The 16,883-nt window shown below is 45.6% G+C and overlaps 1 long non-coding RNA gene across 2 annotated transcripts in view; it reads left to right on the top strand.

Annotated features, from left to right (window-relative positions):
* The first annotated feature begins 4,728 nt into the window (after positions 1-4,728).
* LOC137561515 (uncharacterized) overlaps positions 4,729-16,883 on the top strand; it is a 91,223-nt gene continuing 79,068 nt past the window's right edge. For both annotated transcript variants that reach the window (XR_011030036.1, XR_011030035.1), the window contains exon 1: positions 4,729-4,844. This is a non-coding gene — a long non-coding RNA (uncharacterized lncRNA). The remainder of the gene's footprint in view (positions 4,845-16,883) is intronic.

Genomic DNA, 16,883 nt, shown 5'->3' with positions numbered 1-16,883 from the left:
TGATTAACAGACAAGTGTGTTCACAGCCTGCATGCTCTAAGGACAGTTAGTAATAAAAGGCAGGGATTTCAATTCAGAATAATTTTACTTGGGGGTGTGGCCTGTGTTGAGGGGCGGAGTTAAGGGCACCAGAACGCCTGTGCCTACAGGCTGCAGAGTTGTAAATCCGGCCCTGGGGGTGATGCTGAAGCGAACATCCCATGGCATATGTGCTAATCTGCAGAAGGGGTATGCTACAGTATTAGTTCCCAGAATGCAGAAGAGGAGAGGGAGTTGACTGTATGACTGAGCAATCGACTTCTTCTGCCTCTTCTGCTGCCAATGTTCCCACACTCTACTCATCCTCCTCTGCTGTGGGCAACCCCAACACCATCCCCAACCACCCCAGCGCATACATTTGAATAAGCTGTGCGCTAATTTAGGTGCAGTTGAATGAAAATAAAAAAGGTAAATAATTTATTTGCGGTAGTAGGATATCAGTAGATTTACCGATATTCTACAACATGATTGATAGTGAAATATCGGCAATATTTGCAGATATTTCAGTATACCCCAACCTCTCCCTACTCTCACACAGAACCCTCCCCCCCGGCAACTAATAACCCTCCCTCCCCTGGCAACTAATAGCCCCCCCCACAACTAATCACTCCCCCCAAACAAACAACACCCCCTACAAGTAATAAATAAATGAAATAACAAAAAAGTAAATAACATCAACTAATAACCCCTCAGCGGGTATTTAGCAGGGGTTGAGTCGGGCGTGAATGGGCTCTTTTTTCAGAGGGTGGACGTCGTCCACCCTACCATCTATAGTGGAGAGGGGGAGAGCGCAGTGAAGTGGGAGCGTTGGGCACAGCGGCGGGGAAGATGGGACCTCTCCCCCCCTTCCCTCACCTTGGGGCTCCCCCTTCCTCACTCTCCCCTCCAGAACTAAAATTTGCAGCAGCTGGCAGCGAGCGGGACTTACCTCTTCCTCGTTCCAAGCGTCGGGTAAGTTCTGCTTGCCGCTGCTCTGGTCTAGAACCGACCAGACTAGTGGCAGTGGAGTGCTCCCTCTAGTGCCGGAACGAGGAATAGGTAAGTCCCACTGCAAACCGCCCACACATTTTAGTTCTGGAGGGGAGAGTGAGGAAGGGGGAGCCCCAAGGTGAGGGAAGAGGGGGGGAGATGTCCTCCCTTCCCCATCGCCGTGCCATCAGCTACCCTTTACTGCGCTGCTCCCCTCCTGCTGGGGGGACACCTGGCTACCTATTCTGGGGATATATACCCCGGACTACATATACTGGTAACATATACCTCTGGCTACATATACTGGGGACTACTATACGCCTGACTACATATACTGGGCACATATATCCCTGGCTACATATACTGGACACCAATACCTCTGGCTACATATACTGGGGACTACTATACCCCTGACTACATATACTGGGGACTACTATACCCCTGACTACATATACTGGGTACATATACCCCTGGCTACATATACTGAGCACCTATACCTCTGGCTACATATAGCGGGGACTACTATACCCCTGCAGGGACGGATCTAGGGGGGGGGCAAGCGGTTATCTTGCCCCAGGCGCAGTTTGTTGAATTCTTAAACAGGCGGCAAAATTAATGGCAGTTTAGGCGCCAAAACCTGACTTTTAGGTGCCAAAACCTGACCTTGCCCCAGGAGCAGCTTGGTCTTGATCCATCCCTGTACCCCTGACTACATATACTGGGCACATATACCCCTGGCTACATATACTGGACACCTATACCTCTGGCTACATATACTGGGGACTACTATACACCTGGCTACCTATGGAATATATATATACACCTGGCCACCTATTCTGTGGACATCTATACACCTGGCTACCTATGGGACATATATACACCTGGGCACCTTTTCTGGGGACATCTATACACCTGGCTACCTATTCTGGGGACAACTATACTCATGGCTACTTATCCTGGGGAAACCTATAGACGTGGCTACCTATGCTGGGGGTGCCTATTTTGGGGGAACTGCTGTCAGATTATCTGCATTTTTGTGGAACCGGTGTTAACAGATTAAGTGTATTTTGGGGAACAGCTGCCAGATTATATGTATGTTAGGGGAACGGCTGCTGCCAGATTACGTGTATTTTGGGGAACTGCTGCCAGATTACATGTATTTTGGGTGTTACGTGTATTTTTGGTGATTTGCTGCCAGTTTTCGCATATTTTGGGGAACTACTTCCAGATTATGTGTATGTTGGGGGAACTGCTGCTGCCACATTGTATATTTTGGAGAACCACTGCCATATTATCTGTATTTTGGAGGAACTTCTACCAGATTACGTGTCTTTTTGGTGAAATGCTGTCAGATTACATCTATTTTTGGGGGATACACTACGGTGGAGCTCAAACTTCCCCAGCAGACCTTTTACATCACTGCTAAGGTCATGTATATTTGGCCCCACCCATGACCATGCCCATGTTATGCTAGACCACCCCGCTGCCAGGGGTTTTTGGGGTGAGTCCACTCACCTCTTTTTCCAGGACTAGACCCCTGGTATTTAATAAGTGCCGAAGGAATCCGCTAAATAACAAAAAATGGTAAATAACAATTTTACAAAAGCTGCCCGCTAAATAACAAAAAATGGTAAATAACAATTTTACAAAAGCTGCCCGCTAAATAACAAAAAAAAGTAAATAATTTAACTGAAGTCGCCTGCAAAATAGCGGTAGCAGTTGGCCAATTTTTGGCTGGGCTTTTATTAACTGCTTCGACCACAGCCCCTTCAATATTATTTTCCCATACAATGATGGACCAAATTTATGTTCAGGCGTTATTGCCATCAGATGAAGGAGGAGGAGAAGTTAGGCTGTAGACATAGTGTGAGCGCTCTCTGAGAGATTTTCTGACCCTCAGCGCTTTGAGTGTTTTTTAAAAAAGAAACACTCCCTTTGACTTACATTAAAATCACTTTAAAACTGTGGTAAAATCACAGCGATCACAATTTTCCCCAAAAAATTGCGATTTCGATGATTTTACCATGATTTGAATGTAAGTCAATGGGAGTGTTTTTTTAAAAACGCTCATAAAACACTGAGGGTCAGAAAAGCTCTGAGAAAGCGCTCACAGCGTCTCTACAGCCTAAGGGCCTGTAGACTGGTTGAAGACAAAAAAATTATATGTATTTTTTCTGCTCACATAGATATGTATTGTGTCAGTATATATTTTAATTTAAGTGCCATCTTCTGTTTCTTCTTTAAAGGGATACTGTAGGGGGGTCAGGGGAAAATGAGCTGAACTTACCTGGGGCTTCTAATGGTCCCCCGCAGACATCCTATGTTGGCGCAGCCACTCACCGATGCTCCGGCCCCGCCTCCAGTTCACTTCTGGAATTTCTGACTTTAAAGTCAGAAAACCACTGCGCCTGCGTTGCCGTGTCCTTGCTCCCGCCGATGTCACCAGGAGTGTATAGCAGAAGCCCAGTATGGTCTGTGTCTGCGCAGTACGCTCCTGGTGCCATCAGCGGGATCGAGGACACGGCAACGCAGGCGGAGTGGTTTTCTGACTTTAAAGTCAGAAATTCCAGAAGTGAACCGGAGGCGGGGCCGGAGCATCGGGGAGTGGCAGCGCCAACACAGGATGTCTGCGGGGGACCATTAGAAGCCCCGGGTAAGTTCAGCTCATTTTCCCCCGACCCCCTACAGTATCCCTTTAAGCACACTATATGACCTGATAAAGCGATTGTTGTCGTGAAACGCGTTGTCAAAGTGCAAAATAAAATTGTGTTATCTTTAATTGTCTCAAGTCTCCATATCAGGTAGGAATTTTTTTTCCTTCTTACCTGATTATAGAGTATATATTGTGTATCAATTGTACTAGATCTCTATTCATAACATATGGGCGCTTCCTATCATTCTGTTGGATAAGGGCCTGTACACATTACCTGCATTTGCACTGCGTTTGTAAAATCGCATGCATTTTTTAAATTGCAAAGCCTTTAAAAAATCATGAAAATTGTGATGACCTGTACACACGTTTTTAGAAAAACACAGTCGCAGTGACTGCTGCGCTTTTTTTAGCGCTATGTTTGAAAAAACCGCATAAAAACCGCAATGCATTGCATTTTTTTTAGGTAAACAAAGATAGCCTCAGCAAAATCACAAGCGCACAAAAATTGCAAGTAGAAATTTGATTAAAACACGCAATTGCATTGCACTGCGTTTGCAATTGTAATTTTCAGTGTGTACAGGCCCTAATACCTGATTACTACTAGCACTTAGATGACAGTACCCAGGTCACCACAAGATGTGAGGTCCCTGCTGCTGCTGCTGCTGACTACTGTGAGTTCGCAATTGCAAGTGTTGATGGATGTCAGCCTACCTGATCAAGGTGTACACAACAGCCATTCTGCCAGTGTTACGATTAGGGATAATCAGTGAGATGCAAACTATTTTTCTTTGCATTCAAATTTCATGTAAATTATATGCAGATTGAAATTGGATTCATCAAAATAACTTCCTGACAATTTTTATTAGTCCAAGTTCCAGCTGCATAATATTTACATGAAATCTGAATGCAAAGTGAAATTATTTGCATCTTATTTATCATCCCTAGTTGCGATCATGTGCTTATAATACTTCTCTTAGTAACCCTTGTTGGCCACCATGTTGAAATGTTTGAATAGGTTACTATGCAACAGCACCTTTGACCTAGAAGGGGTGTGGCTTAGCCAGCAGTTCCAGGAAGTGCTGACTTGAAAACTCTTGAGGGGAGATTCTTGCTGTGCATAGGCTCAGAAGAAGTACTTGGTGGTGCAAGACAGATGTCAACTCAATTCTTCATTCCCAGAGTGGTAAGTACTTGTTCTCCTACTTACCTTAGTGGTTTTGTACTGTGCACACAGTAAACAGTGGATTACCCCAGCAGTGCCAGGATCATCATTACTTCCTTCAATAGTATACATGTAAATTTGGGTGCCAGCTGAAGTCACTAGTAGAATATCTGCAATACTGCCAATATTCTACTAAGGGCCTTTTTACACTTAATAAGTTTTAAAGAGAACCCGAGGTGGGTTTGTGAAATCATATTAGGACACAGAGGCACGTTCTGTATACAATGACCTGCCTCTGCGTCCTTGCATTTTGCCTCCACCCCTGCCTCCTGTATAGCATGGCTTTCCGCCCGTGTCCCTTCTCTCCCCACTTCCGAAAGCCGATTGGAGGAGACGGATGGGGGGCGGATGCAGCTGTCCGAGAATCTGCAGCATGCTGCAGATTCTCAGATTGCTCCGCATGCAGCGCATGGAATGGAAACGGTTCCATTGCTGTGCATTGGGTTCAGGACAATGTAGCCGCATTGCACTGCATCTAATGGAAACAGGCCCTAAGTGTAAAAGGGCCCCAAGGCTTAAATAACAACTGAAGTGAAAATAATATGGAGGCTTCCATATTTATTTCCTTTTACACAATACCAGTTGCCCGGCAGCCCGCTGATCTATTTGGCTGCAGTAGTAAATGAATAACACCAGAAACAAGTATGCAGCTAATCTTGTCAGATCTGACAATAATGTCAGAAACGCCTGATCTGCTGCATACTTGTTCAGGGTTTATGGCTAAAAGTATTAGAGGCAGAAAATCAGCAAGGCTACCAGGCAACTGGTATTGCTTAAAAGGAAATAAATATGGCAGCCTCCATATCCCTTTTGCTTTAGGTGTCCTTTAAACCTCCTCCTTACATTAATCTTCCCCGTAGCAACTGATATATCTAACCCTACTGTAAACCCTACAACTAAAGGGGCCCATACACTGGTCAATTTCAGCAATCGACCGATCCAAAATCGATTCTTTCAAATCTATCGATTTGTGATCGATTTCAATGAATTTGATATACCTGACATGATGGAAGATCTAGGTCGATCTGCTGCTGGTAGCAGATCCATGGCCCATAGAGTTTGCTTTGGATCTAATGGTCCAATAATGCATTTATATAGATTTCCAACAGCTTTCATTCTGAAATCTATTGGAAATCTGTTCCTAGTGTGTGGCACACATCAGGTAGATTCCTGTCAGATTCGACTTGACAGGCATCTTACAGAAATCTATCTGATGGTCGAATCTGCTGCAAATCTATAAGTGTATGGCCACCTTAACACTGCCTGTCCCTTCTTAACATAAATTTGGTGGCGATACAATGACCCAGAGGCATGTTATTGTGCACATGACATGCCTCTGTGTCCTATTCGGATTCCAGTATGCCGCCTGGGGTTCTCTTTAAAGTGAACCTGAGTAGGGCACTCCCGCTACAACTTTCTCCTCCCTTCTACATGGAATAGAACAGTCTGCTATACAGTTCGCTGAGTAGTGTGCCTGTACATTAATTATTTCTAAATTATCATTACAAATGATCACTAACAAATCGTATGGGGTGGAATCGAAGGACCAGGGGACGGTGTGGGAAACCTCTACAGGATCCAGAGGCTTCTCTCTTCCTAGGCAAGTATGTGTTCTTTGGCCCAAATTTGTTCCGGGTACACTTTAACAAGAAAAGCAGTCTGCAAGACTATCCTACAGGCAACTACAAAGTTGGGACACACTGGTTGATCTAAAATGCTGGGTCACAGCAGTTCTCCTATTCCTGCCTGCATACAGGCTTATAGCAGTAAGTGGAGGAAAGGTTTCCTAATTTCTATTGTCATGTATCTGCAAATAAAACCTCATATTTATGCACATCTGAATATTTTTATTTACCAAAGCATTAAGCAATGAACAGAGGCTTTGTAGATGGGTTAATTTGCTGGTTGTTTAGTGAGCCTGTAGTTCATCTTTAAACAAGCATGCAGAGGCGGACTTTTGGTTGGGGGGGCGGGGGGCATGGGGGGGGCAAGCGCCTGAAGAGGCCCCACACTGCCCCAAGTACATCTTGCCACCGCTCACCTAAAAGTTTGCTCACGCTGACCTGATGCTGCCTGGCTCTTCCTGAATCCTGGTCGGCTCCACCTTTGCATTACACTCAGGCGCTCCTGCTGACCTGACAGCGAGCATCCTTCATCGCGTGAGCGCTCTTCACATGACGTCACAATTGACGTTATGTGCATGCGTACAGCGCTCCGAGCCACAGGCGCGCAATGAAGGATGTGCACTGCCTGATCAGTGCCTGTGCATTGCGCAAAGTACTGCCAACCTGAGCCGACCAGGCAGGAAGAGCCTCAGAGGTTTTTAGGATTTAGGTGAGTCAGTTTGGGTTGTATCCATTGTGTATATACTGTAGATGTTCATTCCTGCCGGCATGAAGCATGTGCTGCCCCACCCCCCATACAAATGCAATCATGCAACAGACCCTTATATTTCGTTTGCCACTGCCGGCCAGATCAGTAGTAATACCACCAGGACTGCATTGCATGAAGGTGCATGTAGAAGTGGCCATACATCAGGCAACTATCTGATTTGATTATTATAATTGTAATTGGATGAAAATCGGTGGCGTCAAGGGCATGCCAAATCGATGACGCAACCAATTTCGGGCTGACATGGTGTAAGATGTCGGGCCGACTTGCTCGATCGGGTGTGTGTTGCTAACGGCGAGCAAAATAGGGATGAGCGATAAAACCCCCGGCGCTGTTCCCGCAATGTGTATGTAATGTATATGTGCTGTAATGTGCCTTTATACATTACCTGTCCTGTTTAACACTGCCTGTCTGTCTTCCACCGCTCTTCTATTAGCCGCATATACACATAGTTCGCTGGTGCATGACGTCGAACACGCGTCACGCCGGCAGCGTGTATGCGGTTAATTGAAAAGAGGTGGTAGACTGATGGGCACTGTGACGCAGGACAGGTAATGTATAAATGCACATTACATACATGTGTACACACCTGACACACACCTGACACACACCTGACACACACCTGACACACACACTGCATTAGAGGCAGACCAGCCCGTGAGAATGGTGGCAACATGTATGGCCTACACTTATGGCTCTAGGCCTGCAGTTGCCCCAGGCCCCCGCGTAATCTAAGGCCGCCTGGGAAGCATGCATGGCTGAAATGCTTTTGTGTTAAATGCTAAATAAAATCACCATACTGGATGCTTTAAATAATGTTAAACCTAAGCCCCCCATACACCCTTGCACCTTAGTCTATTCAAAAATATTCTTCAAGATGATTTTTTGGCATAGGGGTTAACTTGGGAACCTACACGAGCCATAACTTTGGCGCTGCATAGACTGTAACGTTAATCGGATAAACAAACTTTCACTAAGAGTGGAGGCGTATACACAAGTCTAGCGATGCCTGTTCGGATTCCACGGAAATGCATTTCCACATCGAAATTCGTAAATCGGTAATGGAAGGTAGGCGGATTTCTCGGAAATTTTAGCAAAAATCGTGGAAATTTCCACCAAATTTAACATCCATTTTTCTCAAAAACTACAAGATCTTTTTGAAAGATTTTTTTTTCTCCTCTTGTTCCTACTTCTCTGCTTAACATTGCCTGAAAACTTGGTGTTTCTAGCACCTATGGGGGATTTGCTATTAACCTCAAAAGTCAGCATCACACCGCATAGCGGTTCCAATGCGGATTTTTGTGGTAATTTTTGCCGATTTTAACATCGATTTTCTCAAAAACGACAAAGTCTTCTTGAAATTTTTTTTTTTTTACCTTGTAGTTTTTGAGAAAATCAATGTTAAAGTTGTCAGAAATTGCAGCGAAAATCTGCATCGGAATGCGGAAATCGTTAGCGGAAAGCAGAATCTTTATCAGTAGCGGTAATTGGCAATGGCGGAATGCGGATTTTCGGCGGAAAACAGAAATTGCCATTTCCGACCATCCCTACACAAGTCCAACATAATGCATGACCAGCTGTACAACCAGTTGTTCAAACGACAAGTATGTGTAAATCTCAACCAACAAAACAACCAACTCACTTAAATACTATGCGCACAAGCTAAACGACAAACTGCAAAACATGTCTGCATTCAAAATCCACAAAGTTGTTCAAAAGACTTGTACACACATTCTAACCCGCATGGTAGTTGGGCAGGTTGATCCGTCGGTTGGATCTGGCAAACTTTCTGTTATCCGTTGGTTGTTTGCCAGCCGCACACTCACCCAGCTATCTTCCAACAGACCAAGTTGAAATATAGTCGGGCAGATTGTTGAGGTGTGTGTGTGTGTGTGTGTGTGTCTTAGGGTACATACACACATCAGACTAAAATGAAAGATCACAGACCAATCTTACCACCCTTCATGTAGTATGAGAGCCATACTCTACTCAGTCTTTTCTATGGAGCTGAACTCAACATCAGAAAAAAATCTTTGCAAGATGCTGCACACACAGATGCTGTACAGACACAAAAGATCAGTATCTGCAAAAGATCTGTTCCTGCCAAAAATCCATTCCTGCAAATTGCAATGATAGTCTATGAGATCTGCAGATCATCATACATACATGATTTAACTGACATTCATCTGCAGATCAAGCAATCTGAAAATCCATCCTGGTGGATCTGATCTGCAGATGCATGTCAGTTAAATCATGTGTGTATGATGATCTGCAGATCTCATAGACTATCATTGCAATTTGCAGGAATGGATTTTTGGCAGGAACAGATCTTTTGCAGATACTGATCTTTTGTGTCTGTACAGCATCTGTGTGTGCAGCATCTTGCAAAGATTTTTTTCTGATGGGGAGTTCAGCTCCATAGAAAAGACTGTGTAGAGTATGGCTCTCATACTACATGAAGGGTGGTAAGATTGGTCTGTGATCTTTCATTTTAGTCTGATGTGTGTATGTACCCTTAGTCTTAATAGCGTTGCAGATATCAGCTGAGCTGAGTGGCTGAGATGTCAGCTCTAATAATGTATGTGTGGGGGAGGGGTTAGTGTTTGGAGTAGGTAGATTATAGGTTAGCATGAGAAGAGGGTTAGGTAAAGTGATAGTAGAATATCAGTAAAATTACCGATATTCTATTATTGGTATCAGCCAGTGCCCAATAGTCGCATGTCAGCAGCTGCTTGCACCTGTCCTCCACCCTCCCCTTTCAATAGAAAATGTAACCTGAAATGACCAAGAGCAGTTTCTTTCTGGACTATTATTGCAACTGTCTGCGCAAGCCTTTAAAAAAAAAGTTTTCCGAATCATCCTTGCCTGTTAAGCTGAATTCAAGGTGTGCTTATTCTTGCACAAAGCATTCTGGTAAAGGGAAAGTGATATACTTTTCTTCCGAATTCAAGCTTTCCTTGTGAGAATGAATCAAGACAATCCAATAACAGCTCCAAACTTAATTTAGGCATTGACTTACTGAACAGGGAACAGACATGAAAAGAACTGAGGCTGAATATATTTAGCGAAGGTAATCATCTTTTCTGATCCATAAGACCATAAGATCTACACCACTTCACCATGCATGGTGGTTTGACAGCTCACTAAAGGACCTAAAGAAAGAAGTGCGCAGACTAGAAAGGAAGTGGCGAAAATCTCAGAATTCAAAAGATAAACACACCCTTGTCTCTCACCGGGAAAGCTACCAAAACGCGATCACCAAGAAAAAATCCTCCTACCTATCACAGGAGATCGCAAAGGCCGCCAACAGACCAGCCCAACTATTCCGCACAGTTGATAGACTATGTAATCCATCCTGTCTAAAACCCACTATAACTCCCTCAAAGGAGCTATGTGAGAAATTTGCCTGCTACTTTGCTGACAAAGTATCTTCTATTCGGTCTCTCATTCAGTCCACAGCACCCAAGACTCATGCAACTAATGGAAATAGCTGCAAAAACAACCTAACACCCTGGACTGATTTCAAAAGTATTAGTGAGGAAGAGATCTCAGACACCCTCTGTCGTCTCCACCAGACAACCTGTGACCTGGACCCTGGACCAACTAAACATATGCTGAAATGCCCTGACCTGCTTGGTCCAGCATTTCACAAAATAGTAAATTGCTCTCTGCAAGCAGGGAGGTTTCCTACCTCTCTAAAAGAAGGAATCATCAAGCCCCTTCTCAAAAAACCTTCCATGGATCCAGATGCTATGAGCAGCTACAGACCTGTCTCCAACCTCCCCTTCTTAGGTAAAGTTATTGAAAAGGCTGTCTATCTGCAACTTGAAACCAGGCTGTCAGTAAACAACATCCTGGACCCTCTACAATCTGGCTTTAAGAAACACCACAGCTGTGAAACAGCCCTCATCCAAGTCTGCAACGATCTGCTCATGGCAAGGGACAGAGGGGAATGCTCCATCCTAATCCTGTTGGATCTCTCAGCTGCTTTTGATACAGTTGACCATGAAATCCTGCTTAACAGACTGCAGGAGTACTGTGGCATCAGTGGATCAGTCCTCCAGTGGTTCAGATCATTCCTGACTGACAGAACACAGAGAGTATCCCTAGGACCTATAATGTCCAAACCTGCACCTCTACAATTCGGAGTGCCACAAGGATCAATCCTATCCCCTCTGCTGTTTGCAATCTACATGTTGCCACTCGGTACACTTATCCAACGACATGGCCTGACGTACCACTGCTACGCCGATGACACACAGCTATACCTGTCCTTCAAACCTGGTGGAACAGACCCTACCCCAAAAATAAACTCTTGCTTAGCTGAGCTTCAGGCATGGATGAATGATAACTGGTTGAAACTGAATGCTGACAAAACTGAGGTCCTGTTTGTCCAAAGCCAGTGCTCGCCATCAAAACAGCTCTATCCTAAAGCAACACCAATCAGGATTGGGAATTCAGACATAAACAGCTCCAACCTTGTGCGCAGCCTTGGCGTACTAATCGATGGGGAATTGAGTTTCAGAAACCAAATTTCATCTGTAGTTAAATCTTCCTTCTTTCATCTGAAGAACATTGCAAAGATTAAACATCTGATTCCCCCAGAGGATCTTCAAACCCTAGTCCACGCCTTCATCACATCACGGCTGGACTACTGCAATGCCCTTTATGCTGGCCTCCCCAAAAAAGACTTGCGTCGCCTGCAATTAGTGCAGAATGCTGCTGCCAGATTGCTAACAAACCAGCCTCGCCACTGTCACATTACACCGATCCTTCGCTCACTGCACTGGCTACCAGTAGAATGGAGAATACTCTTCAAGATTGGACTGCTGACATTCAAATCCCTGCACAATCTGGGCCCTGGATACATGAAGGACTTGCTGAAGCTGCACCACACCTCTCACAACCTCAGATCAGCAAGTTCTATAAACTTGGTCACTCCCAGAGTGCACCTCAAAAAATCTGGAGACAGAGCCTTCTGTCATGCTGCCCCTACTCTTTGGAACTCCCTACCACACCCAGTAAAGACAGCACCATCCCTGGAGCTATTCAAATCCAGACTGAAAAGCCACCTGTTTAGCCTGGCATTTCCAGATTTATAAAATTCTTCCCCTGTACCACGATGGTCGGAGCCATGCTTATGCGCTTTGAGTCCCACGGGAGAAAAGCGCTTTACAAATGTTATTTGTTGTTGTTGTTGTTGTTATAAGACTGAGATGGCAATATCTATTCATAGTCTATGAAGATTTTTTTGGGTGGTGTCTGCCTAACTTAGACTGCTTACGAAGCCTTTAAGAAACATAACACCTTTGGCTGACAAAATCACTAAAAAGAAGGGACCCTAGAGTGCCAAAGCCCATGTTACCTTCCAAATGGCCCCAGACAAAGGCACTCAGTATACAATGTCATCTCTCAGCTACAAAGTCATAGTCCTGCTACACTGTCTGCAATGCCCCCCCCCCCCCCCCCTCCTTTCTATATGTTAATGAGGAGGTATGCATAATCCTTTGTGGGGTTTGCAGAGAGTTAAATGCCACTACAATAGTAGATGCCTACATTAAATTCTTGACTCATTCATTCACTATTAACTACTATAGAGAACCGAAGCAATGAAGAGCCAGAACCACTTTGATTTGTTGTAGTAGGCCTAAAAGACCACAAAGAACTACTTGAAAAAGCTAAACCAAGCACACGTTTCATTTTTTTATTGCAGACCTGAAGTAAAAAAAAACTATGAAATTGAACCCTTATCTCAGTAGTGCGAAGCCTGTAAATAGTCCAGAGGCTTCCCCCAACCTCCTGGGGCCCCCTGATCCAGCGATGGGGCCCTCTGAGGCCCCTTTTACACTTGGGCACTTTTTTGCGTTGACACCCTTTCTGCACGCATGGTAACGCAACAGCTAAGAAAGTGTATGGGACCCAGTACACCATGTTGCATCGCGCCTTCTTAAACTGGAAGATTGTATACAAATGTAAGCAGACTGCAGAGTGGCGCAGTGGAAGTGTGCTGGGCCCATAACCTAAAGGTTGATGGATCGAAACCATCCTCTGCTAGGCATGATTTCATTTTTGCACCTCGCTTTATCGCATGGGCAAAACGGTTTTCATAGCCCTGTAAGAAAAAGTGTAATAGGGGCCCAGGGGCAAATCCAGGATTTCCAAGGGGGGGGTTCCTGAAAGCGGTGTGTGGGCGTGGCCAAAACATGGTGTGGGTGGAGCCAAATTCTAGCAGTTTCTAGGCTAAATTGCACCCAGGGTGAGGGCGTAAAATGCGCCCCCAACGTTTAGACAGGTATAGGTGCCCGCAGTATAGGTAGCCAGCTATAGGTCCCCCCCCCCAGTATAGGTAGCCCATATAGTTGCCCCCAGTATAGGTTAGATAGGTATATGCCCCCAGTATAGGTTAGATAGGTATATGCCCCCAGTATAGGTTAGATAGGTATATGCCCCCCAGTATAGGTTAGATAGGTATATGCCCCCCAGTATAGGTTAGATAGGTATATGCCCCCCAGTATAGGTTAGATAGGTATATGCCCCCCAGTATAGGTTAGATAGGTATATGCCCCCCAGTATAGATTAGACAGGTATATGCCCCCCAGTATAGCTTAGATAGGTATATGCCCCCCAGTATAGATTAGATAGGTATATGCCTATCAGTATAGGTTAGATAGGTATATGCCCCCCAGTATAGGTTAGATAGGTATATGCCCCCCAGTATAGGTTAGATAGGTATATGCCCCCCAGTATAGGTTAGATAGGTATATGCCCCCCAGTATAGGTTAGATAGGTATATGCCCCCCAGTATAGGTTAGATAGGTATATGCCCCCAGTATAGGTTAGATAGGTATATGCCCCCCAGTATAGGTTAGATAGGTATATGCCCCCCAGTATAGGTTAGACAGGTATATGCCCCCCAGTATAGATTAGACAGATATATGCCCCCCAGTATAGATTAGACAGGTATATGCCCCCCAGTATAGATTAGATAGGTAAATGCCCCCCAGTATAGATTAGATAGGTATATGCCCCCCAGTATAGATTAGATAGGTATATGCCCCCCAGTATAGGTTAGATAGGTATATGCCCCCAGTATAGACTAGATAGGTGGAGGAAGGTGCCCCTGTGTGGGGAGAAGATTGCCCTGGGAAGAGAAGAGAGAAAAAAATTGTGGCGGCGCCAATAAGGGATGCGGGAGCCGGCTTTATTCCTCGCTCCCTCCCTCCCTCTGAATTCCCCTCACCTGCGGTGATTGTGTGCCCGGCTCCACCATGAGTGTGTGCGCAGCGGAGCGGTAGGTCCTCTTACCGCAGATCAGGCGCATCGGCAACTGGAGTCTCCTGCTTCCTGTTTACCATGACGTCACAGGAAGCATAGACTAGTTGCCGGTGCGCCTGATCTGCGGTAAGAGGACCTACCGCTCCGCTGCGCACACACTCATGGGGGAGCCGGGCACACAATCACCGCAGGTGAGGGGAATTCAGAGGGAGAGAGGGAGCGAGGAATAAAGCCGGCTCCCGCATCCCTGGGCCCCTCGCTCTAGTCAGAGTCCTTCTCGCCGCACACAGATATGAGCAGGCGGCAGCTGTGCATCTGTGGCTGCCGCTGCTCAGATTTAGAGGGAGACTTCCGGTCTTGGTGCAGGGGGGTGTTCTGTACACCCGGAACAACCCCTTCCGTGCGCTTCTGGGGCCCTGCCGTAACATAGATATTACGGTAGCTAAGACTACGCCTGGGCCTTTCTTGTAGTTGAAGAGATGAGTGAACTGTGACACCACACTTAAAAACAAAACAAAAAAAAAGCAAACCGAGAACTTCCCCATATTGGAGCATTGGATTTGGTAAAGTCTTAAGCCAATGTGTTGTAAGACACACGTAAGCTTTAGGTTAGCAGGAATGGTTGCCTGGCCACCTAGCTTTTAATCCTTTCCAGACCAGCTAGGCTGGCTTCAGCCTGTAGTGTTGGTGGTATAGTGGTGAGCATAGCTGCCCTCCAAGCAGTTGACCTGGGTTCGATTCCTGGCCAATGTATGTGAGCGTGCTTTTGACATCCTACAAATCCCTGGAAGACAAGATCCTCCTCCGGAGGAGGGAGAGGAGAGGAGGGATTACACTTCCTGAAATATGTATACACATGCAAGATGTAAAGCAGTTTAGGCCTGCAATTCAACATTCAATGTGATTTCTGACCTTAAAACAGTGGTTTGTGTCAAAACTAGTTTTTTTATTGAGACTTTTGATGTGTAACCCACTCAACCATGTCTCTGTCCAGGTATCAGACCACTTGAAACATCTTTTCCATCATTTTTTCTAGCCAGCATAATTTTTTCTAAATTTCCAAGTTCTCCTCTCCATTTAAGTCTATTCGGGTTCGCGAACGTTCGCGCGAACCGAACTTTCGCGGTAGGTTCGCGAACCTAAAATTGGAGGTTCAGCCCATCTCTAGTTGTGATGCGAGGGAGGAGGAGTATCGCACCGCAACGCTCACCATGAATGTATAACCAGCCGGAACATATTAGGGGTTTTTCGGATATTTTCTCGCAGCTGTGCTCTCGTCCATGTACAAACATGGCCACACTGCGCAGACACAAGTAAGGTCTGCACCTGAGCAGTACTAGTGGTATGGAGCCACTCGTGCACGGCTTACACCCCATGCAGAGTAGCGCAATGAGGGCTGCCATATGTATCTCGTCTGTAGCTGCACTGTATGATGACATAACATAACTGTGTGAGGGAGAGCGGGTAATAAATAAACAACTGGCCACCAGGCTACTATGACTGGGGAAGGGGGTGGGGGCTTTTGGTGGTTAAAGAAATGATTGGCAACGTTGTGCAGGTGGGGAGGGTGAAAGAGGCGTGGGGTGTTTGGGTAAGGAGATGACTGGACACTGTGGGGGGGGGGGGGGGGGAGGGGGAGGGTAAAGAGAAGACTGGCCTATGCGTGCGGTGGGGGTTGTTGAGGAGAAGACTGCCCACTAGGTGCGTAAAGGGGCAGGTAAAGCCATGACTGCCTATTGTGTACGGAGGTGGTTAGGGAGGGTAAAGAGATGACTGCTGACTATGGGGAGTTCACCTGCAGGAGGTGAAGCAGAACAATTTGGCGCTGGCAAATTTGAGCGCACCGTACACCGTAATATGAATTATGGCTATAGCAGCGCTCAGAAGCTAATTTGGGTGCCGGCAAATGATGGAACCAAAATTGCTTAAAAACTGTGTAATTTGTCCGCCAGCAGTAGCTGGCAGTCGTATTATGTCTTTCCCCACTATCCACAGCGGCCTGGAGGGAAAATAGTGATTAGCGCCGCCGGGACTTGTTCAGGACCACATTAAGCAGTTTATCGGCTTCTTCCTGCACCCAAAATTGTCAGCGCCGTTTTTACATATATCCCTGCGGGAGGCCCCATGATAATTTTTCTGTTGCCTATAAATTTGTGGCTTTGTTGTTGTTGCCCACAAAATTTGGCCTGGGTTGCTGGCAAACCACTAATTGGCGGTTAAAAGGTTAATTACTTTTTTTCTGTGTCGCTTTCACTTACAGTAGGTTATAATAAGATGACAAATCATTTTTAAAATTTCCCTAATCCCGATTCCCTAGATGTTTCTGGGCAGAAT

The sequence above is a fragment of the Hyperolius riggenbachi genome, chromosome 3 (assembly GCF_040937935.1).
Source record: "Hyperolius riggenbachi isolate aHypRig1 chromosome 3, aHypRig1.pri, whole genome shotgun sequence".
NCBI classification, from domain to species: Eukaryota; Metazoa; Chordata; class Amphibia; order Anura; family Hyperoliidae; genus Hyperolius; species Hyperolius riggenbachi.
Note: the sequence above shows the minus strand (reverse complement) of the source record. Positions and strands in the feature narration are given on the sequence as shown.